We start from the raw sequence: 23467 nt of genomic DNA, 5'->3' as shown, positions 1-23467 counted from the left end.
CAGTCTCCTTCAATGAGGCCCAATGAGGAAAACCGCTCCCCACACACAGCCCAGCTTCAGCTGCCAGGACGATTTCCCTCCAGAGGTCACCAAAACAGATCGTCTTCCTGCACCCCTAACTTTGTCATTTACCGGCTTAACGTCAGTGAGCCAGTCAGCCCCCTCTCTGGGCCTCAGTTCTGTCATTTGTAAAATGGAGATACTGCCTTCGCCTCCAACAGATTATAAGGATCAAATAAGATAAATGTTAGAAAGCATGTTTTAAGGAGAAAAGTGTTACCATCCAATTTAAAGATTTATCATATTTTTGCCTGTTTTTAAAGAAATAAGGAGGAATAGAATAGTTGTTCCTCATATTCCAGAGACCTCATGAGAAATGGGAATTAAGCTGACCCTCCTCTCAGCGGAAGCATCTGGGCAGAGCCTGTGGTCTCCATAGGTGCGGAGACGACAGCAGTTTCATTTCACAACTGACTTCAGAATAAAGAGAAGTCAAGAGTCAGCCCTTGGCAGGCCCCCTGTGTCCCGTGCAGCCCCACCGAAGCCTGGGGTTGGAGCAACAATGGAAAACGGAGCACCAGAACAGGGATAGGAGGCATAAGGGGAAGAGGTGGCTTCCCTGAGCCAAGTGCCATTTATAAGGCAACATTAGCACACTAGCAGCAGGCTGGCGAATTGATTTGTTCCTGTTATAGGAACACCTGTTTCTGCAAAAATGAGGTGGCCACCAGCTCTGTCATGGCTGCTAGGAGAGCATCCAGGAGCTCCAGGTTTACCCTGTCCCAGCCAATGCGGCAAGGGCTTTTTGAGAACCAGGAGGGTGCCCATGGGAACTGCTTGCAGGACAGGAGGGGCAAGGGTTGAGCCCATGGTCAGGGCTGCACCTGGAGGTTCCAGGGCTGAGGAGCTGGGCAGGAGGCAGGGAGGACAAGAAGGCAGAAGGGGAGGGATGCCAGGTCTGAAAACGGATTCTAAGCATCACTAACGTAACCCATTCAAAAGCCTTTCTCACTCTCCTACTTCTCTGGAACCTTCCTAGTGGGCTCAAGAGAAGACTAAGTCACCTGGGCCAGGTAGGCTGGGCAGCTTAGGGTTAGGGTGTCCTAAGTGCTATTTATTTTAGTGAGATCCAGTCAGCAGAAAGGGCGCACAGGAGGTGCTGAGGTGGGGCTTGTGCTTCTGCCTCTTCCAGAAACATTCTGAGAGCTCCCATGGGCCCCTGCCCTTTTCCCTGTGTAGTCTTGTTTGGTCAGCATTTAATTCCCTAATCCAGAGACAGAAAGCCCATCTTCAGAGCTCTGAGCTACCCTAAAAGTCCCAGCCATTCCATTTGCAAGGTTTTCCCATTTACAGAGGTTTTGAAACCAGGCATTTTTTGCATCTTTTATCATCTGAAATAAAGAATCCGGGCTTCTCCAAATCCCCAGCAGAAAACTCAGTCAATGGAAAGAATCTTCTCAATATTAAGATTTCTCTTCTGTACTTTTTTCTTAAGTTCTTGAGATGTTACCTCTTGTCTACATAAGAATGTGGTGGTGGGTGATTTTATCTGTTTTGGCATAAATTATTTTTAAAAAGTGTTTCTTCTTCTTGGGGCACCTGAGTTACTCAGTTAGTTAAGCATTTGACTCTTAATTTTGGCTCTGGTCATGATCTCACATTTCATGAGATCAAGCCCCACATCAGGCTCTGTGCTGACAGTGCAAACCCTGCTTGGGACTCCCTCTTTCCTTCTCTCTCTGACCCTCTCCCCCTTTCCCTCTATCAAAATAAACAAATGAAACTTAAAAAAATAATTAAAAAATAAAAATTGTTTCTTAATGAAGAATAATGGACACTATTATATTAGTTTCAGGTATACAACATAGAGATTTTATATTTATATACATTTTGAAATGGTCAACACAATAAGTCTAGTTATCATATGACACCATACAAAGTTGTTACAATATTATTGACTATATTCCCTATGGCCGAACATTGCATCCCATGTCCTATTTATTTTATAACTGGAACATTATATCTCTTGATCCCCTTCACCTATTTCATCCATTCCCCCACTCCTCTTCTCTCTGGAAACCATCAGTTTGCTCTCTGTATCTATGAGTCTATCTCATTTGTTTTTCATATGATTTGTCCATTTGTTTTATTTTTTAGATTCTCTATATAAGTGAAATCATACAACATTTGCCTTTCTCTGACTTATTTTACTTAGTATACTACCTTCTATGTCCATCTATGTTGTGACACATGGCAAGAATTCTTGGTTTTATGGTTGAGTAATATTCGTGTGGGGGGGTGGTGTGTAGCATCATCTTTAGCCATTCATCTATCAATGGACACCCAAAAGTTACTTCCATATCTTGACTGTTGTAAATATAATGCTGCAATGAACATAGGGGTACATAAATCTTTTCAGATTAGTGTTTTTATTTTTTTCATATAAATACCTAGATGTGGACTTGCTGGATTGTATGGTATTTCTATTTTTGATTTCTCAAGGAACCCCCATATTGTTTTCCACAGTGGCTGTGCCAATTTACATTCCCACCAAACAGTGCACAAGTGTTCCCTTTTCTCTGCATCCTTTCCAGGGCTTGTTATTTCTGGTCTTTTTGGTAACAGCCATTCTAACTGGAGTGAGGTAATAGCTCATTGTGGTTTTTATTTGCATTTCCTTGATAGATAATTATGTTGAACATCTTTTCACATGCCTATTGCCCATCTCTATGTCTTCTTTGGAAAAATGTCTATGCGGATCCTCTGCCCATTTTTTATTGGATTTTTTTATATTGTGTTGTATGAGTTCTTTATATAATTTGAATGTTAATCCTTTATTAGATACATCATTTGCAAATATCTTCTCTCATTCAGTAGGCTGCCTTTTCATTTTGTTGATGATTTCTGTCACTGTGCAGTTTTACTTTAATTTGATGTAGTCCCACTTGATTACTTTTGCTTTTGTCTTCATTTCAGGTGCCAGATTCCCCCGCTACCAAAAAAACCCACTAAGACCAACGTTAAAGAGCTTAGTATCTACATTTCTTCTAGGCATTTTATGCTTCTAGGTCTTATATTAAGTCATTACTCCCATTTTGAGTTTATTTTTGTACATGGTACAAGAAGGTTCATTTTTGTATATGGTACAAGAAAGTGGTCCAGTTTCGTCCTTTTTTATGTAGCTGTCCAGCTTTCCCAGCACCATTTATTGAAGACACTGTCTTTTTCCTTTCTATATTCCTGCTCCCTTTGTTGTAGACTAATTGATCATATAAGTGTGGGTTTATTTCTGAGCTCTCTGTTTTGTCCCATTTATCTATGTATCTATTTTAGTGCCAGTACCATACTACTTTGGTTACTACAGTTTTGTAGTATAGTTTGAAATCTGAGAGCATATCTCCTGCTCTGTTCTTCACTCTCAAGATTGCTTCGGCTATTTGGGGTCTTTTGTAGGTCCATACAGATTTGGGATTATTTGTTCTAGTTCTATGAAAAACTGTCATTGGTATTTTCATAGGGATACATTGAATCTGTAGATTTGGGGGTGTAGTAGAGACATTTTAACAATAATGACTATTCCAATCCATGAGCACCGTACATCCTTCCATTATTTGTTTTTTTTTTTTAATGTTTTATTTATTTCTAGGAGAGAGAGAGAGACAGCGTGAGCAGGGGAGGGTCAGAGAGAGAGGGAGACACAGAATCTGAAGCAGGCTCCAGGCTCTGAGCTGGCAGTCAGCACAGAGCCCGACGCGGGGCTCGAACCCACGAACCGTGAGATCATGACCTAAGCGAAAGTCGGACGCTCAACCGACTAAGCCACCCAGGCGCCCCATTATTTGTTTTGTCTTCAGTTTCTTTCATCAATATCTTAGAGCTTTCAGAGTGCAGGCTTTTCACTTCCTTAGTTAAATTTATTCCTGAGTATTTTCTTTTTGATGCATTTGTAATTGGGCTTGTTTTCTTAATTTATCTTTTTGATAGTTCATTATTAGTATATAGAAATGTAAAAGATTTCTACATGTTGATTTTGTATCCTGCAACTTTACTGACTTCATTTATTTGTTCTAATAGTTTTTGATTGTCTGCTTTAGGGTTTTCTATGTATATGTATATGTATATGTATATGTATATCTGCAAATAGTGAGTTTTGTTTCTAGTTTTCCAATTTAAGTGATTTTATTTCTTTTTCTTGCCTAATCGCTGTGTCTAGGACTTCCAATATTATGTTGAATAAAAGTGACAAGAGTAGACATCTTTGTCTTGTTTCTTAGAAGAAAAGTTTTCAGCTTTTCACCGTTAAGTGTAATGCTAACCATGGGTTTGTCATATATGACCTTTATCATGTTGAAGTACACCCCCTCTATACACACTTTGTTGAGAGTTTTAACATAAATAGTGGTTGAATTCTGCCAAATGCTTTTTGTGATTCTATTGAAATGATCATATGATTTTTATCCTTCATTTTGTTAATGTGGTATACCATATTAATTGATTTCTGGATACTGAACTATCCTCACATCTCTGGAATAAATCCCTCTTGATCATGGTGTATGATCTTTTTAATGTATTGTTGAATCAAGCTTGTTAATATTTTGTTGAAAATTTTTGCATCTATGTTCATCAGGAATACTGACCTGTAATTTTGTCTATTGTAGTTTCTTAGCATAAGCTATTTATTTTAGCTTAAATAGATCTTTGTTTCCATGTTATTCTATAGAAAGTAGATGTCTCACTATCTGGACAAGTTATGAGAACAAAAATTCTACCTTTTAACTTAAAGCAAAAGGAATCACAGGGAAGGTGTCTTTACTGTAGCCATAGTTACTCATCATCATCAAAGTTTACCAAAGCTATCAAAGCCATGATTTTTTAAAATACATACCATCTGGGCACCTGGATGGCTCAGCTGGTTAAGCGTCTGACTCTTGATTTTGGCTCAGGTCATGATCTCACAGTCATGAGATTGAGCCCTGACTGGGTTTTATACTAGGCATGGAGCCTGTTTAAGACTCCCTTTCCCTCTCCCTCTGCCCCTCCTCCACTCTCTCTCTCAAAAAAATACATGTATAATATGTATATTATGTATTATAATATACATATAATACATATACATTATATATTATAATCTTATAGTGATACATATATAATATAATATATATAATACATATATAGCACATATTATATATGTACACACACCATCTAACAAGCCCATTATATATTATATATTATATATATATATATATATATATACACACACGCCATCTAACAAGACTCTCTCTCCCTCTCCCTCTGCCGTCCTCCACTCTCTCTCAAAAAAATATATATGAAACATATATTATATAATATTATATAAAATAAATATTATACACATACACACACACACACCATCTAACAAGCCCAACTGATGATACTTCACTGAGAAAAAATGGAGCAATCAGAAGATAATTCCACAAACTCCCATAACCATTTCTGTCCACATACCACATAGTTATCTTCCCAAATAATACTATAGATAAAGCCAACATGCCTCTATCTAAAGTCAACCCCTCCTAGGGGCACCTGGGTGGCTCAGTTGGTTGAGCTACCGACTTTGGCTCAGGTCCTGAACTCACGGTTTGTAAGTTCGAGTCCCACATTGGGCTTGCTGCTGTCAGCACAGATCCTCGGTGCCCCTCTCTCTGCCCCTCTCTTGCTTGCACTCTCTCAAAAATAAATAAACATTAGGGGCACCTGGATGGCTCAGTCAGTTAATTTCATGATCTCACGGTTCGTGGGTTCAAGCCTCGCATTGGGCTCTGTGCTGATAGCTAGCTCAGAGCCTGGAGCCTGTTTCAGATTCTGTGTCTCCCTCTCTCTCTGACCCTCCCCTGCTCATGCTGTCTCTCTCTCTCTCAGAAATAAATAAAACATTAAAAAAATACATAAATAAAACATTTAAAATTTTTTTAAATAAAAATAAATAAACATTAAAAAATACATTAAAATCAAACCCTTCTTCTTGACTCAAGTTCCTATGTCTCCCACTCAAGGACAATACTTTCTCTTCTATATAATCTATTTTTCACTCTCTATTGGACTATTCCCATCAACATACAGGCATAGTGTTATTCTCTCATCCTAGGAAAAAACACTTCCTTCTCCAGATACTATCCCATTTTTTTTGCTCCTCTCTTCAGAAAACTCTTCAAAAGAGTTATCTATACTCATTGTTTCAGTAATCCCCTTCCCAATATTTCTTCCATCAACTTTAATGAAACATTTCTCTTCACAGATTTTGTCAAGGTCACCAATAACCTCCACATTGCTAAACCCAATGATCAATACTTCCTGTCATACTTGTCATGCTTGGTAATCAACTTCCAAAATGAGCCCCCACCCTCTGGTATTCATTCTCTTGTGTAGGCTCTTCCCAAGAACATCCAGAGGTCATGGTGTAACACTTCCAAAACTAGGATACAGAAGACTGTTACTGCCCTCTCAGGTGCTCTTTTGCACTCTCTCTATGAAGAAGCTGCTACCATATCATGAGTCCACCCAGAGAGCCTATGGAAGAGCCCACATGGGGAAGAACTGAGGTATCTGGACAACAGCCAGTGAGAAACTGAGGATTTCCATATACTGCAAGAATCTGGAGTAGGATTCTCCAGCCCCAGTCTAGACTCAAGATGACAGAAGCCCCAGATTAGAGCTTGACCACAACCTTGAGTCAGAGGCACCCAATTTAGCCACTCTTAGATTCCTGACCCTCAGAAACTCTGTGATAAAGTGTTTATTATTTTAAGCTACTAGTTTTGTAGTGATTTGTTACACAATAGGTTACTAATATACTCGACTTATCACATCATTTGACACAGTTGATCACTCCTCCCTCCTTGAAACACTTTCTTAGTTTAGCTTCCATTAAGCTACTCTTTCTTGGTTTTCCTTCTACTCCATGGATCACTTCCCCTCAGCTTCCTTTGCTGATTCTTGTACTTCTGCCCAACTTTTTTAAGTTAAGGAGGCCAAGAGATGGCCCTTGGCCCTCTTCTATGTCTACACTCCCTTCGTGACCTCATCCAGTTTCGTGGCTTTAATTATTACCAACTATAAGTTGTCAATTCCCAAATTTATATTTCAGCCCATTTCTCTCTCCCACATTTCTGGCTCATAGAACAAATTGTGTGCATGACTTTTCCAGTTGGATATTTAATATTTAGCTCAAATTCAACCTGGTCAAAAGTAAACTCCTAATTTCCCCCATCCAAACCTGTTCTACATTCTTCTGAATTGATGGCATTCTCCTAGTTATTCAGACTATCCTTGATTCCTATCTTTCTCTTATACCTCATATACAATCAACAATGAATCCTATTGACACCACCTTCAAGAATATGAGATCCAGTTGCTTCTCACCTACCAATGCTACCATTCTAGCCACCATCATCTCTCACCTGGACACAGCAATAGACTTCTAATTGGCCTCCCTGTTTCCAATCTTGCCTTTCTGCAGTCAGTTTTGGACACAGTAGGCAGTGTGCAATGTGATTCCCTTAAATAGGCAAATATCATCATTCCTCTCTACTCAAAATTCTGTGATATATCTCCTTTTTATTTAAAGAAGTCCAAAGCCCTCCCAAAGGCCAGCAAAGCCATACATGGTCTGCTCTCCTCTTACTCCCCTGACTTCGTCTCCTTCTATTCTCCCCTTACTCTGCTCCAGCCACACTGACCTCCATGCTGTTCTTAGAACATGCCAGACACACTCCCACAGCATTTGCACTGCTCTTTCTTCTCCATGGAATGCTCTTCCCCTAAATATCATTATGATTCAGTTCCTCATTTTTTGCTCAGATATGGTATCTTTGCTCAGATACCACCTTGTCAATGAAGCCTGTCTTGGCTATCCTACTTAATACGGCACACGACCCCCACCCCTAGTACTCCCAAGCCTCCTTATTCTACCTTTATTTTTTCCATAGCACTTAGCATCTTTTAACACACTAGAAACTTTATTCCTTTATATTGTTGTCCATCTTCCCTTGCTAAAATTTAAACTACAAAAGGGCAAGTATCTTTTTTTAATTCACTGTTATGTCCTAAGCCCTTAAAATGGTGCCTGACATAGAGATGACACTAAAAAACATTTTTGAATGAATGAATTTATAACTACTATCCTATAATTATTATGAAAGCCTCAGAATTTTTTATTACCCACATTTTAGAGATGGGGTAACTGAGGAAAAAGGAATCAACATTTCTCAGTCTTACTATGTGCCAAACACTTTACATACATTATCTTATTTATTCCTCCTATGTTTCAAGGCCCAGAGAAGTGAAGTAGCTGTCTAAAGTCACACAAGTGGTGAGGAGTCAAGTCCTTATGTGACTTCAGGTCCAGATGGCACATACCCCCACTGCTTTTCCCATTCTTTCATCAAACACCCACCATCCCCTAGGCTGGTCATGGATCAAAAGCACATGAAACAACTGTCATTGGCCCAGAGAATCCAGCATATCACAATTTCATGACATCCCTAAAGGGCCCCATCCAAAGGCCAGCAGTCAATCTCTACCTTTCTTTCTGTCCCCAGGTGCAGGCACCAGTCCCACCTGTGACACATAGTGATTGAGAGAGATACAAACAGCATTAATTCCTCAAACCCACAAACCTGGGAAGAGGTTCTCAAAAGTTGCAAGCATTTTTCCAAATATTTGAATATCAGGGCTTTCAAAGCCTTTAAGGCCAGATGAGTACACATTGTCCCATAACTTCCTAATGCCCCCACCAAAAAAGAGCACTAGCCCTTTATCAGTCCAATCCTCAAAGACCTAAAGAAAGCATAAAATCAGTGAAGTCACTCACAACCACTGCTAATAATAATTATCACTGTATTGGCCCTTTCAATTTTCCAGGCATTCCTGAATGCTTACATACATCACACCTCTTATCATCTTCACAGCCACACTATAAGGAGGTTACTATTATTAACCCCATTTTATAGATGAGAAAAACTGAGGCATGAAAAGGTTCAGTAACATTCCTAAAGAACCAAACTAGTAAGTAGTAGAGCCAGAATTTGAGCCCAAACAGCCTACCCCCACAGACTGTATTTAACAGATACACCACACTTCAGCATGAAAGCGAGTGGAACATGTAAACAACACCTGCAGCTGTTGAAGCCTCCAGCACTCCACCGAGCAAATCCATTCATGCTCACAGACAACATCTAGAATGGGAGCAAACTGACATTTCTTCTAATACAGCTATCTACTTTTAACTCCCTTATCATTTCACAGACCCCATCCTTACCTTTCTAAAGAACCGGCCCCACATCTTCCTACATCAGTCATTTATTATTCACTGCTAAACATGACATTTCAAAATTGCCACCATCATGCACTATCTTCATGCTATCCTTTCTCAGTCTGCTCCTCGTCTCAGCCCCTCTCACGATTGTCTTTCTTTTTTTTTTTTTTTTTTTTTTTGCCAACTACCCATTAATTAAGGGAAGCTTCCTTTTGCTCCAAGAGCCACAATTTCATATTTGCTTCCAGTGATTGCATTACTCTGTCTTATTCCTAAAGCACTCCCTTTCAGGAGGCTTATTAATCATTGATCACATATATTTCTACCTGCCTAGCTTTTCCTCCTTTTTTAAACACTGACTGCTTGAGTTTTAGGATTGCATAAATTTCCATTCACTGGATGTTGGTACGTCATCCACTCAGTCGCTGATTATAGTGGTGACATCTCTGAAATATCTCTCTTTGAAAAAGCTATGATTTAACCAAGAAGTGAAAGCAATTTTAAACCTTTTAAGATTTCTAAAGAGAGAAAGAACCCTGTGGGCTAAAGGAATCAGAAGGGCTTCATGGAGGAGGTAAGGATTGAGCTCTTCTTGAAGAATAGAAAGAATAGGAAGATCGGATTTGGCCAAAAGGAATCTTATATGCTAAGGTAAGGAGGTTGAAGTTAGTAAGGCTTAGTCAAGTATCAGAAAAAAGATTTCTAGTGGCGGGACACCTGGATGGTTCAGTCAGTTGAGCACCTGGTAACTGATTTCAGCTCTGATTGTGATCTTACAGGCTCATGAGATCGAGCCCCACATGGGGCTCAGTACTGACAGTGCAGAGCCTGCTTGAGATTCTCGCCCTCTGTCTCTCACCCTCTGTGTCTCTCCCCCACACTCACTTGTTTTCTCTCTCTCTCTCTGTCTCTCTCTCTCAAATAAATAAACATTTAAAAATATTGCCAGTAGTACCCTCTTACACTGTTGGTGGGAATGCATTCAAACTGGTGCAGCCGCTCTGGAAAACAGTGTGGAGGTTCCTCAGAAAATTAACCCAACAATGGCACTGCTAGGAATTTACCCAAGGGATACAGGAGTGCTGATGCATAGGGGCACATGTACCCCAATGTTCATAGCAGCACTTTCAACAATAACTAAACCATGGAAAGAGCCTAAATGTCCATCAACTGATGAATGGATCAAGATGATGTGTTTTATATATACAATGGAATACTACTTGGCAATGAGAAAGAATGAAATCTGGCCTTTTGCAGCAATGTGGATGGAACTCAGGGTATTATGCTAAGTGAAGTAAGTCAGGCAGAGAAAGACAGATACCATATGTTTTCACTCATATGTGGATCAGGAAAAACTTAACAGAAGACCATGGGGATGGGGAAAGGGAAAAACAGTTACAGAGAGGGAGGGAGGCAAACTACAAGAGACTTTTTTGTTTCTTGTCAAGTTGGCTTCCATATAACACCCAGTGCTCATCCCAACAAGTGCCCTCCTCCATGACTATCACCCCCCTAAGAGACTCTTAAATACTGAGAACAAACTAAGGGTTGATGGGGGCTGGGGGAGAGGGGAAAATGGGTGATGGGCATGGAGGAGGGCACTTGTTGGGATGAGCACTGGGTGTTATATGGAAACCAACTTGACAATAAACTGTATTAAAAATATATATATTGCCAGTAGAGAAAAATGGGAGATAAGATCAGAAGATCAGATCATTTTAATGCCAAATGAAAAGACACTGAAGTTGTATTCTGGAAGCACCAAACTGCCTCCCATAGAATTCTCTGTGCTGACCTCCCATAGAATTCTCTTAAGAATAATATTCAGTACCTATCATCCTAGGGTCAACAAGAATCTCTCCTTCATTTAGCCAGCACATGGCCCAGGATAGATCTGCCCCTCCACTACACACACACACACACACACACACACACACACACGCCTGGAATCATTAACCAGATTCCTGGGCTATGGCACTTCCTGACAGACAACTGCAGCAGCTTTCTGTTCCACCCAAGAGTCAAACCCTGGGTTTGCATATATTATTGCATATGTTATTCAACCAGAGCCTGAAAACATTCCATAAGCCAAAAATTACTGCACTCTATTTTCCAGGCTCAACTAGAAGGCCCACTCCCTTGACCCCCAGCCCCACATGTGTCCCGACCCCTACAAGGTATTTCAGAATACCAGGGTCCACCTCTGACTCAGCCTTGAGATGCAAGGTCTCTAGGTCTAGGGTCTCCTCAGTTTACATCTACATGGTGAGTCCTAAGCTTATCTGGTTCTCACAAAGGACACCCTAGGATACAACTCACAATCCCTAGAGTGGGTTTCTGAAACCAGGCTACTGGGCCTCATCTCTAGACTTCTGGACCCTGCCAGAGAGCATTCCTGGAGCTGTGTGGTTATGACTCCTGCCATGGGCTGAATTTGCCCCACTCTGGTTCATACGATGAAGCCCTATCCTCCAATGTGACCACATTTGGAGTAGGGTCATTAGGAAGTAATTACAGCGGTCATAAAAGATGAGATCATAAAGTGGAGTGCTGGTCTGATAGGATTAGTACCATTTTAAGAAAAGACACCAGAGAACTCTCGCTCTCTCTCTTTCTCTCTCTCCCTCTCTTTCTGCCACATGAGGCCACCTCAAGATGGTGGCTGTCTGCAAGCCAGGAAGAGAGCTTGCACCAGACACCAATTCTGCCAGCACTTTCATCATAGACTTCCAGCTCCAGAACTGTGAGAAGTACATGTGTGTTATTTAAGCCACCCAGCCCAAGGTGTTGTGTCATGGCAGCTCAAGCAGACTAAGACAACTCCTATTTCCAGAGTCACACCCAAGTTACAACCTGGGGCTGCAAACACCCAGAATCCTAATATAGTAAGGCTGGAAATAAGTGGCCCAGTACCAGATATCTTTATACAACTTCCCTTTTGCTTATTTTTACTGAAGACTCCACATGTCCCAAATTTTTCTGGATTTCCATCTCTATCCTCCATCTTTATCTCTGGAGATATAACCACCTTCCTCATCCTACTCCCTTGGTGCCCCCTTGACTGTCCCTAGACTGATTCATGGTCCGTGCGAATGCAGTAGCTAGTAAGTTCTTCCTCCCAAGTAGCACAAATGCTCAGCAGTTTACCAAAGGCAACACTATGTATGCCTCAAAATAAAAACATCTTACATCTTACCTGGTAATTTCAGGTGCTTGACAAGCTAATGAGTCCTTAGGAAACCCCAAATCATGGTCCACAGAACCCTGCCCTAAAAATCTAAAGGTGGTCACTCCAATAGGGGGATGGGCAATCAGATCATTAGGAATGTCTTGGTTTTTCTGGCTTCTCTCATGGGGTTCTCTAGTGGGCTCCTTCCCCAGCTTGGAACAAGAAAAGCCAGAGTTTATAAAGTTGCTCAGGGTTTCCCAGATGCCTCTGGCAGCAAGGCCTTAGCCAGAAAGGGTATCACTAACCACCCTGGGATGTACTAGTGGGCCACAAGTGAGGTGCCATCACAGCTGCCAGCCTGCTAAGCCCCCTATGGCCAGACTTCTCCCACCCCCATGTGCATACTAGACCTCAGGTTGGATAGGAATAAATTGACCCTGCTCTGTAATCTTGACCTTGCTTTCCTCCACTTCTCTCTATAAATAGATTATCCTTTGAAGCAGGTCAGTGCCAGTCCCCAGCTACAGCATCCAACTTCCCCCCTCCCCAGTGCCTAGCCACTAGCCTCCATCCCTACCCCAAGCACAGGGAGCCAGGGTGAGTGGGGAAGCTGCCACAAAGAGAAGAAAATGAGAAGGCTTGTGGAAACCATCATCCCTGATGGCATAGTTTGGGTACTTTATTTTGGTAAAACTGACATACATAAAATTCACCACTTAAAAGTATACCATTCAACAGCATTAAGCATATTCACAATGTTGTGCGACCATCACCAAGTTACAGAACTTTTTCATTACTTCAGAGGAAACTCTACTCATTAAGCAGTCTTTTGCCAATCTTCCTCCCCCAGCTCCTGGCAACCACTAGTCTGCTTTCAGTCTCTATGGATTTGCCTATTTTGGATATTTCATATAAATAGAAATATACAGTATGTGTCCTTTTGCCGTTAGTTTCTATGATGAGGTTTTGAATCTGTCCTTATATATTGATGACTTTGAGGGTCTAGGCTTGTCTGATAAACCCAAACATCAGCCATAGAAAACCTTGGGGAACATGGCCTGCCTGTCTCTAGACATAGAAGGTCAGCCAACCTCACCCTTAGCACCCCAGTCAAGGCCCTGTGAAGCTCCAAGAGATCTAAATCAAAGGTGAAGCCAGGGCGCCTGGGTGGCTCAGTTGGTTAAGCATCCGACTTTGGCTCAGGTCATGATCTCATGGTTCATGGGTTCGAGCCCCACATCGGGCTCTGTGCTGACAGCTCAGAGCCTGGAGCCTGTCTCAGAATCTGTGTCTCCCTCTCTCTCTGACCCTCCCCTGCTCATACTGTCTGTCTCTTTCTCAGAAATAAAACATTAAAATTTTAAGAAAAAATAAAAGGTGAAGCTGTAGCTTGCCCAAATGAAAGTCTTCAGCTTAAAGGAAATAACAGGAAGGCAAAGGAGAGGCCTGGGACAGTCAAGGAAGGCTTCATGGAAGGAGTAGCACTACTCTGGTCCTGGAAAAATGGTCAGGACCACAGGGACAGCATTTAACTGCCATCAACATGTGCGTGCTCCCAAAACTCTACCTCCGCCTTTGGTTTTGCCCCTGAACTTGATTTGTGTGTCCAGCTACCCACACAGCATCTCCACTTGGGTGTCTGATAGGCTTCTCCAAATTATAACTTTTGACTTCCCTGCTCTTTACATTCTTACAAATCTGCTTTTCCATCATTGTCTCTTGTCTCAGTAAATGGCACCACTGTTTACCCAGGTGCTCAAGTCAAAAACCTTGGGACTCATCCTTGATTTCTCTCTTTCCCTAACACCCTACATTCAATCCATCAGCAAACTTACTGGTCCCATCTTCAAATATATCTAGAATCTGACCATTTCTCACCAACAGCATCACTGCTAAGCTGCACCAAGCCACTACATCTCTCACCTACACTGCTGCAACAGCTTCTTAACCCATCTCTTGGTTTCCACCCCTGCCCCACTAGAGGCTATTACTTAAAAAACAATTAGCATGATTCTTTTATAATGTGTTGTTCAAAACTTTCCAATGACTTCCCATCACATTTAGAATAAAATCTGTAACCTCATCTGTCACCTGCAAGCCCATGATTGGTCACTAACTGCTTCCTCTACTCCTATCCCTCTTCCTTTATTCACTGTACATCAGCTACACTGTCCTCCTTGATCTTCCTAGAATGTCTCCTGCCTCAGGAACTTTGCACTTGCCATTTTCTCTGCCTGAAACATTCTTCCCCATGATACCTGGCTTGTCCTCAATTCAGATCTTTTTCATGTCACTTCCACAAAACAGAAAGACCTTCCAAAACCTAAACAACTCCCTCTCATTATGTTTTATTTCTTCACACAGTTTTATTTTTCTGAGAACTAATAATTAACTTGGCAAAATAGTGTATACACATATACACACATAAATGTTATTTTCACAAAATTGATCATTACTTGGTAACAAATAAATACACACAGTATGTACATACACACATATATATGTATGTACCTTCCCCATTAGACTATAAACTCCAGGAGGACAGCTTGTTTACCTTATTTACCACCATGTCTTCAATGCATAGAACACTGTGTGGCATATAACAGAATCTTATTAAATGCTTTTAGAAAAAAATGAACATGACTGAATGTAAATTAGGTGTGTCAAGGCCACAAATAGAGCATTTCTGTTATAAGAAGTAGTCAGGGAGTGGTAGGAAACAGACCTCTTCTTCAAACTCCTTACCTGACAGTGATAAAGGTCTTCATTTCCTGGCCCCTCCCATATTTCTGACCTCACACATTTCATCAAGTCCAATCCATGGTGCCCCGCTCACCGGTCCACCCACCCCCACTCTGCCCATGGAGCTGCTGCTCCCTGTTTCCCAGACAGCCATGCTCTTGTACCCCTCTATGTTTTATACTGCTTCTCTGCTTTCATTTCCCTTCACCCTTATGTTCTCCTGCCATTGCCTGTTTACCTTCCAAGCTTGGCCTGGGATGTGAAAAGCCTTCGTAACAGCCCCCAAGAAGAGCTGGCTGCTCCTGCCCAACTCTGCCCCAGCCCCTGGTACAGAGTCCTGTTAGCACATATCACACTGCATTATAATGATCTGTTTACAGGTTTGCCTCCCTTATTAGACAGTGAGCCCAAGGGAAGGGATCCTGTTTTTACAATTACATTAATATCCTGTTTTACATTTAAATGTCTCTTCCCTTACACAGCAGAACTTGGTTATTACCAGGCATCCAAATCCTTGATGAACAAATGATTCAACCAATTAACCAAACAAGAATTCCTCTTAAATTCACTAATCTTTGCTAATGGCATCCCTCTGTCTAAACCAATTATGACTCTTGGAAAGCCACAAAATTGTCACCAGTGCTAAAAGTGAAGTAAATCTTCAGATACTTTGTGTATTTTAACGTGTGGTCTGAATATTTCACAGCTCCCTATTACCTAATTGAATAAACTCATTAACAGCCTTTAAGGTCTTCCACAATTTGGCCTCAACCTGCCTCTCTTGACTTAATCCCCATCACGGTCTTTATATTCCAAAAACCAAAGTTCTCGTCTTTCCAAACAGGTACATTTTCCAATATCTCTGCTTTTCCATTGTTTGAGAATCTTCTTTCTTCTCTCCCATCTCTGCTCTTTGAGATTCTACTCAACTTCAGCACTATTTATTCATGTCACAGGTATTCACTAAGTGTGTACTATGTCTAGCATCATTCTAAGTGCTGGGGATGTTTATAACAGTTCACTCAGCTAAATGGGACACATAAGGCCCCTCCCTTCATAGAGCTTTCAATTCAAGTGAACATCTACACACTGCTTTCAAGTTTATAATCTAGTGGGGAAGAAAAAGGTATGTGTTGGTGGGGGGGGGTGAGGGGAGTGGGTGTGTTTGCCAAGTAATGACTAACTATATAAAAAATTAATAAAGCTGTGTAGTGAAATAGAACATGATAGGAAAGGGGCACTCCTCAGCTTGGGTGCTCATAGAGGGCCTTGCCATTGAGGTGATATTTGAGCAGAGACCTGAAAGAAGGGAGGAAAGACAACTAATAAACAGCAAACACATAAATAAGTTTGATTATGATAAGCGTCACAACAAAATGCCAGGGTGATATCACAGAGTGATCATCAGTAGGGTGAGAGAAGCTACTTTAAACGGGGTGGTCAGAGGCACCTGGGTGGCTCAGTTGATTGAGCACCAGACTTTGGTTCAGGTCATGATCTCGTGGGTCGTGGGTTTGAGCCTCGCATCAGGCTCTGTGCTGACAGCTCAGATGACAGCTCAGAGCCTAAAGCCTGCTTCGGATTCTGTTTCTCCATCTCTCTTTGCCCCTTCCTCATTCTCTTTCACTCTCTCTCTCAAAAATACACATTAAATAAATAAATAGATAGATAGATCGATAAATAAATAGTGTGTTCAAGTAAGTGCCCCTGGGGAGATGCCATTTGAGCTAAGACTGAAGGATGCAAAGCAGGAGCCAGCCATGAAAGTAGCCAAGGGATGCCTATTCCAGAAAGAGTGAGCATTATTCAAAGGAGTGGGGAAAGAAGAACCTGGGGTACTCCAGGACCAGAAAAGAGACTGGCAGAGCAGGCTGCTAGGAGGAAGGCAGGTTGGTACAAGGCAAGGATGGGCAGGTGGTCAGGGGCAGATCATGTGGGGTCCTGCAGTCAATGGCAGAGAGCTGGGAGTGCGCCAGTCTTCACCTATTTGCTGTCCACCTATTTCTACCCTCCAGCCTTTCCCAGGGTCTCTTGATAATGGAAGACTAGGAGACAGGAAGAAGAGAGAGGCCAGAGTATTCCTCTCTTCTTGGCTTCAACTGGCACTTTATGGCAATGGTGGCATCTCCTTTGTCCTCGCAGCTTCCCACCAGACAGCCCCTTCCTCTAAAGTCACAGCTCCCACAAGGCGGGACCCATCATGGTTGAGCAGCTTCTAGGTTCTGGGGTTTGGGTCCCTCCAACCTAGAGGTAGAAGCGGTTTCCTGCTCTGGTTGCCTCCCATCCTCTATTTTATCTATGCAACAAATCTTGTATTAATATTCCTTGTTTGAAATACCTAAAATTGTTCTCTTCCCAAGGAGGAGGTAGCAGCAGCTTGTGCAGCTATGGCCAGGATTAAGGCTCAAGACCTTCATAGCAAGAAGAGGGAGCTGTCTAAACAGCGGGAAAACCTGAAGATGGAGCTGTCCCAGCTGTGTGTCACCAAAGCGACAGGCCAGACAGCCTCCTTCCAAGCTCTCCAAGATCTGAGTTGTTAGCAAATCTATTGCCCATGTTCTTACTGTCACTAACCACACTCAGAAAGGGAGCCTCAGGAAATTATACAAGGTAAAGTACAAGCCCCTGGGGCACCTGGGTAGCTCAGTTGGTTAAGCGTCTTGTTCTTGGTTTGTGCTCAGGTCATGATCTCACAGTCTGTGGGTTTAAGCCCCACGTCAAGATCTGCATGGAGCCTGCTTGGAATTATCTGTTTCCCTCTGTCTCTGTTCCTCCCCCTTCCTCTCTCAAAAGTAAATAAACATAAAAAAAGAAAAGTATAAGCCCCTGGATCTGCAGCCCAGGAAGACATATGCCAGGTGCTGCCAGGTAAACAAGCATAAAGAGAACCCGACGGCCAAGCAGCAGCAGCAGGAGGAGAGGCTGTGCCCTGTAGGAATATGTGGCCAAGGCCTGAGCACTGGCACCAATAAAACACAAACTGGAAAAAAAAAAAAAAAAAAAAACCTAGTTATTTCACTGACTAATATAAGGAGCCACAAAGGTTTTTTGAGCAGAGGAGTGACAGGATCTTGAATTACCTTTTGGAGAGATTACTCTGGCAAAAAAAAAAAAAAAAAGGAAAAAAGCTGTTGATAGGATAGGAAAATGAGCAGAATTTTAAGCCACCTAGAAAGTTCTTTCAACAGTCCCAGCAACGGGTGTTTGCGTCCAGGGCTTCAGTGGTGGCAGTGAATAGAGTGAAATGGACAGAATCAAGTTCTATGCTGGAGACAGATGCTAAGCAAACTGGCAACAGATTGGATGTCAGGGATGAGGAAAAAGAGAAGCATCAGTCATGACTCCTCTGGATTTTTGATTTGACCATGTGGGTGGGAAGAATAGAGATGGAAGGGTAAGCACACGGGCAGTTTGAGGGTCAAATAGCATGTCAAATTATCTCCTGCTTCGCAAAGCTTCTGGTTACCCTTCCAGTAGGAAGCAATTTCTCCCTCCTTTGTAAAAACATCATAGTGGAATAATATAATTATATAGCTATATGTCCCCCTGACTTACTTCCCCTGCTAGTTTGTAATCTGTTGTGGCTCTCCATATCTTTTTCATCTTTGTGACCTCCACAGGACCTAGGGCTCCCAGACATGGAGCCACAGGGCCACTCACTGAGGTGGCAGCCTAACAGAATCATCTGTAAGCCACAGACACCAAGTTCTAGTCTCTTACTATACAAAAGGGTCTGGCTTTCAGCAACCACCTTGAGCCCTTGCTAACAGCCCTTGATGACCCTTCCCCTCATAAGTTAAACGCATTTCCCTGTTGACGGCCAGCTGTCACCGACCTCTATGCCTATATTCCTTTTCTGAAGGCGTAGAGCCCATGACTCTATTTCTTTCCAGCAGGAAGGACACACAGAGACTCAACAAATAGCTACTGAACTGAATCAAACTGGATCCACCAAACACCCTGAACAGCATGTCTTCTTTTTAGAGCTCTCTCAACTTTCTCCAGTTTCCTAACCTCTCATTTCTGGCCATCACTGAATTCACTGAAGCCCCGTGGTGACATGAATGGCAGCAGGAACCCTGGGTCTAGAACTGATCCTGTTCCCTTGGGAAGGTGAGGCAAATCCCCCGTGTCCTTTGCTCATCTGAACAAACAACACAACAAGCCTGCTCTGTCTCCTGTCTCGGGAGCCATCGTAAGGGGTGGCCATCATTTATGCAGAGGGGAGGCCTCAAGAAGGAAAGTCTCCTGAGGAAATGGAAAACAAGCCTTCTGCTTCTCACCATTCCCATCCCAATAAAGAGTCTGCTTCTCCTAACAATCGTTTTTTTTTTGTGGCTGCAGCCACTTCAGTCTCTTCCTTCAGGTCCTTTCGCTGCCTCTTCATTTATTTTTTGAATTACTTGTAAGCTCCGTGTCCTCACTTTAAGTGCTCCTTAGGTGCTACCTGCCTCCAATCTCATTGCATTCTCTCTCTGGGTGCCCTCCGCTCCACAGCAGCACTGAGATCCTCCCCATAGCCCAATAGCAAATATTCACCCAGTGCCCGCTCTGGATGAGACGCTGTGGCAGACAGTGTTGATGCAAATGAGAGACACATCCTCCCACAGCTGAGTCTGTCTGCGGATACAGGACAGAAGGTAAGGCTCCCTCACTGTGCAGGCAGGACCGTGACTTTGGGCCTCCCTGTGATACACAGCTGCACAAGGTGTCATGCCATTTCTGCCCAGGATGCTTATTCTCCATATCTTTGCATAAAGCCGATCTCCCTTTTCCTGGGTGCTCCACTCTGAGGAGAAACTAAAACCTGTCAGCCAAGGTGACTGTGGGGCTTGATACCCCATCTTCTAAGAAATCACTAAAGGAACTCTGGGAGCCTACTGGAGAAGGGAAGACTGGGCTGTCGTCAGATACTCAGGAGTCCTCATGTGAAGGAGGGATGATGAGGCTGGGCTTATCAGGTCCCCAGGGGAAGGCCAGAATCCAGGAGTGAAAGCTACCATGGGCAGATTTTTAGTTCAGCCCAGTGAAGTATGTTCCAATAGTCAGAAAGGCCTGAGGACAGGTGAACAGCCTCAAGAGGTAATGAGGCCCCTGTCACTGCAGGTGACAACAACCAAAGGGAGACTGAGAAAATACAAGCACAGACTACATGATATTTGAAACAGTCTGTTGTTATTCTATGATAACAAATTCTCCAAATGGGAACCAAGACTCCGTCAGGGCAAAATCTCCATTCCATCACTAAAAGTACCATGTCCCTTATCTTCTGTGTACTCTGAAAATGGGGCAACACTATCTGTACTTCCAGAGAGAGAACTACCCCTGGGCTAGTCACATGAGAGAACTCAGGTGGGAGCTTCACACATCTTTGGCTCTGGTGACTCAGAGACACAAGAAAAGTGGTGGATCACTGATTATCCCCAAATCAACTGAAAGCATAAAAACATTTTCTTTTATGCTTCAAGCTGAAAACATAATCATGGAAATAAGACCCTTTCCCAATCAATTTTAGACTGTAAACCCCAGTGAGAAAGTGACTTGACTGTCAAGAGAAAATACAGGAATGGAAAGCAAGCTCCCTGTCACCATAAGGCTTTCAGAAGAGCAACCCAACAGTTCTTCCGGGTGGCAACGAGGTGCCAGGGGGTGACATCCTGCCTTTCCATGAAGAAGCGGAGAATCCCTCTACCTCACTTCATTCACAGAACTGGTGCCCAAGGGGTAGACATGGGAAAGGTTCTGGCAGGGCTCTGAGAGGCCATGCACGATGGCTTCTCAGGTGGATGTCCCCCATGCACACTCAGGCGACTGGGATACACAAATCTAATGGGGCAGCCCGTAGGCCAAGCTAGTGTCTGCATCCTTGTGCTGTCTACCCATCATCAGCCCACGAAGGAAAACAGGAGTCAATCCAAAAACAAAAATGCCTCAAGGAACAGAGGCTATGTGCCCTCCCATAGGATGAAATCAAATGCCAAGAGTAGTCCTCACTCTGAGAGTATGAAGAGTCAATGAGGAGAAAGAGGAATACACAAAAGTACCTGTACAAAGTTGCTATCCAATTAACTGGGAAATTTGATGGTTCTACAGGCCTCAATGGTTGGGAAAGGCTTCACAGGAGCAGAAGCCCACATGAGGGCGTAGTGTAGGAAACATGTGATTATAATTCTGGATATGATTTGAACAGATGATTCAGATATGTACTGTCTGATAAGATCGCTTCTAGTCATGTGTAGACATTTAAATTTAAATAAAATAAAACTAAAACTTAGTTCCTTATTCACAATAGTCCATATTTCAAGTGTGCAAATGTTACCATGCCTAGTTGCTACCATATTGGCCACAGCAGAAACTACACCGTCACAGAAAGTTCTATTGGACAGCTCCAATGCGAATTGTCCTCACCCACCTTCAGTGGTCTTCAAATGCCCTGAATTAATTCTGAACTCACTGTTGCAGCTTAGATGGCCCTTATGGATTGGTCCCTGCCTGGTTCTCAGGACTCACAGTTGTCACTCTGGACCAATACGCCATATGCGCCAGCTGCAGTGACTAAACTTCTTTCCTTCTTTCTCACATGCAGCTCCTCCACAGCAGCTAGCTGAGGAGGGCACTTCCCCTGCCCCTTTTGGCCAACCTAATCTCTTCTCATCCTTCTGGGTTCAATCAAAACACCTCCTCTCTGGGGACCCTCTAGACCCTTTAGGTGAGACAAGATTACCTGCTTTGCAGTCTCAGAGAAGTCTGTGCTTTGCCCATTACGTCCCCTCTATCAGTTGTTCACTGATGCATCCCAAGTCTGTAGAACACTGCCTGGCCCACAGTAAGCTCTCTTTAATTATTTGTTGAATGAACAAATAAATAACACTTTGTTAGAATTCCTTCTATCATTGTTTGTCAACCATCAGAGTTTGCAATTCCACAATGGCAGGGAGCTTGTGTATCTCATTCACCACCTTATCTCCAGTCTCTTCAATATAATAGATAATCAGATTTATTAAGGAATGATGGTAAAAGAAAGGAAGGGAAGAAAAGAGAAAGGGAGAGTACAAGAAAATGAAAAGGGAGGGGGGACAAAAGTAAGGAAAATAAAAGGAAGAGGAGGGTGAGTAAATGATAAATGCAAAGCTTATACCGTAGGAGACAGGAAAAATGATGATGTTATTGAGAAACAGAATAGCTGGGGAGCTAATGGCACCCAGCAGTCAGGCTTTGACTATACAATGCAGAACAATCATTTTCCCATCACCAACTCAAGGACAAGCTTATAAAGACTCTCTGAATAGCCCCATCCTTGCCACCCCCACTCCCTAACCCACTGGAATGAGAAAGTGAAGTGCAAATTAAGCTTTTTATTACAATTAGCAGCCTAACATAGGCATCACCTGTCTTGCTGAAATGTGATATTTCATCTGAGACGTTCATCATCATATCCCAATGGGGGAGACTGCAAATCAATTCACTGCTTATTTTTCAACAGCTTTATATGAAATGATTTTTATTCTTTACACTTGCTAGTTATCCCCAAGGAATCCAAGACAATTTACAAACTTTTAATTTTTCTGACACTCTGGGAGTGAAGGAAGTAAAAGTCTAGAATTTATAGATAGGGGAGAAAAACCATGTTACAGGATTAAGTACTCAGACAGGGGAGACTCATCTGTTCCCAGTGCCCACCCTTTGGAAGATGAACAGAAGGGCATTATAGTGACATTCCTAAAAGCCATATGAGCCGAGAGATTGAGGTGGAAATGAGGCTGGAGAGGCTGAAAGTGAGTGAGATGTGAGGCAGAATTAACAGGTACAGGCATAATCAATGATAAAGAGGAAAGACATGAAGGCATGAAGACAGAGGCACAGAATAGAACTTGGAAAAGCCTAGAAGCGGCCTGAGCCAGAAGCACTGGGAGTGAGGATCACCCCATCAAAGAGAAAGAAACAGGATGCAGAAGAGAGCATATATTTAAAAGAAGCATTTAAAAAAAATAAAAAGCAAATCCAGAAATCACAATTTTGTAGGTAAGGAAGGCAATAATGAGAGATAATAAGTGATTTGTCCAAGCCTACACAGTTATCTATGATGGAGAAGAAACCAAAACCCTGAGCAGTTTCTTCTACCCTGAGTGAAAAAAGGAGCTAGTGCTTGCCTCATGGACATTTGTTCATCACTGCCCTCCAAGAAAATAGGATGGGAGGCAATATTGGGATCTTAACGGAGGTGAAAGAAGATTGAATTGTCTATTTAGGAATTACACTAGATA

The 23467-nt window shown here is 42.4% G+C and overlaps 1 pseudogene; it reads left to right on the top strand.

Annotated features, from left to right (window-relative positions):
- The first annotated feature begins 17590 nt into the window (after window positions 1–17590).
- LOC120243233 lies at window positions 17591–19071 on the top strand (annotated as a pseudogene).
- The last annotated feature ends 4396 nt before the right edge of the window (window positions 19072–23467 follow it).

Source organism: Hyaena hyaena, unplaced genomic scaffold (genome assembly GCF_003009895.1).
Source record: "Hyaena hyaena isolate Hyena2069 unplaced genomic scaffold, ASM300989v1 scaffold_337, whole genome shotgun sequence".
Classification (NCBI taxonomy): Eukaryota; Metazoa; Chordata; class Mammalia; order Carnivora; family Hyaenidae; genus Hyaena; species Hyaena hyaena.
This window is presented reverse-complemented; position numbering and strand designations above follow the sequence as displayed.